Below are 2,020 nucleotides of genomic sequence, written 5' to 3'. Positions count from 1 at the left end.
CTCAGAGGTCTAAGATTTTTAAAACCGGCTAGTCTTTAATCATTCTATAATCACACAGCGACAAATGAGTCTTGATATTTGGACCACCGGCTTAGCCACATCATCATGAACTCAGCCAGAGCCTGCCTCTGTAACGTTGGGCCTGGCCTGTGCTGGGTACAGCAGCTGCAGGGAAGTTTCTGTTCTCAGGGAGCAGACAGCTTCGTGAAAGTAACCATAGGCAGGTCTCATGGTGTGTGAAAACCGTGCAGCACATTTTCCATTGGGGATGGCCTGGCTGCAGGGTGCAGGGCATGCGGTGGGAACAAAACCAAGAAGCTAAACTGGTCTGCTTGCTGCTGGACCTGGCCGCACGCTCAGGCCAGCTCTGCGTGTGAAACCAGGTTAAAAGCCCAGGGCCCCAGGGAAGAAGTTGGGCTTCCTCACTCTTCCGAGTCTAAAAATGGGATGACGACCTAGGGCTTTTGGTGACAGAGTGTGCGGCTCTAAAGCACATGTTCCAGCTTTCTTGCGTGTTTAGCTTAGGTTTTGTGAGTGCATTGCTGTTTACCCCATGAAATCATGTCTGCAACACTCTGCTTTGTAACTGCACTTGTACTATCACTTTTTTTTGTTACCACCCGTTTCATTGTAGCTGCATTGTTAGTTAGCATATAATTAAATTAACGGTGAATCATTTTAGCTGCAGATGAAGTGGTAACTCGTCCATTTTGTGGTCTCTTGACACACTGTTTTTATAATTTGCATCACTGGCTAATTAGTTGGTATTTAAAATTCTTTGAAATTTCTCTGTGGTTTCATGTTTGATTTCTTTCCGAGTATTTGTAAAAGAACAGTTCTGTATATTTTTTCCTTGTTGTTGGAGCTCTCTGACGGTGTGTCTGCTTTCATCATTGGTTTTGATTTCCTGTCTCATACTGTTGTCTGCTTAGTCGTCGTCAGTCCAGACCCCAGCCTCCCATCCCCCCACCCGGAGGCTGTAGTTTACCCATCCGTCTCCCCTCCCTCGCCCTCCCACTTGCTCTGGTCATAGCAGTGCTGTGGTCCACAGCGTGTGTCCCTTTTCGTCGGGTTTGTGCTTTGTCTTCATGTCTCATTAAATGATGTTCTTCCCCCACAGCAGGAAGTTTGAATTATTGTATCACTATGCAGTTACAAGCAGAATGTAGATGGACAGTACACTACGTAACGTGTGATTCATAAATGAGATTATGCTTACCTAAAGAAATGATCCTCTAAGTGTAGAATTAATGGACTTTTGACACAATATCCTTTCTGTGTTGGTGCTTGTACTTAAGACTGTAAATCTCATCAGCTTTTGCACGGTTAATGTCTCTACTAGACTCTTTTAAAATGTATCTTCTATGGTTCATAAAATGTAAAGACTCCACCTGCTATTATTCTAGCTTTCATTCTTGTATATTTTCACAGGGTACCTGCTTTAATGAATTTATTTTGAGAAGTTTGAAATCAGATTCTACGTAAAGATATTACATTAACGTCCAATAGGTGGTTAGATTTGTTCAGTGTTAAAAAAGGTATTATGGTAACTTCCTCATCTGTTAAATTACTGTTTTAAAGTATAACATGTTATTTATTAAGAGAAACTAAGTTATAGAGAAGTTTGGCTGAGAATAGAAAACTCAGGCCCTCTGTTAAGGCCCTTTGTTGTACAGAATGCTGTGCTTTAACAAATCATGATGTTGGAATAGAATTGTATCTTCCTGAGGAATAATGTATAGTGTTTCTCTAGTAAATCCTGAATAGCTTATTTAACTTCTGTGGTCAAAGAAAATGTTCTGTTTCCAGTTACGTGTTCTCTAAATCTTCATCTCACTTATATGTTTGCTGTCATTTTTGCTTTACTGTCTTTGCCTATACGGATTCTTGGATTTTTAGCTTCAAAGTCGCAATAAATCTGGTTTCTCTTCATTTCTTTGCATGCATCTATCAGCCTAGTGATTTAAGGAAGCATCGTCGAAAGGTAAACTATTTAGTAATTTAGCATGCCTTTGTTTCT

The sequence above is a fragment of the Giraffa tippelskirchi genome, chromosome 1 (genome assembly GCF_054371585.1).
Source record: "Giraffa tippelskirchi isolate mGirTip1 chromosome 1, T2T-mGirTip1v1.2.pri, whole genome shotgun sequence".
Classification (NCBI taxonomy): Eukaryota; Metazoa; Chordata; class Mammalia; order Artiodactyla; family Giraffidae; genus Giraffa; species Giraffa tippelskirchi.
This window is presented reverse-complemented; position numbering follows the sequence as displayed.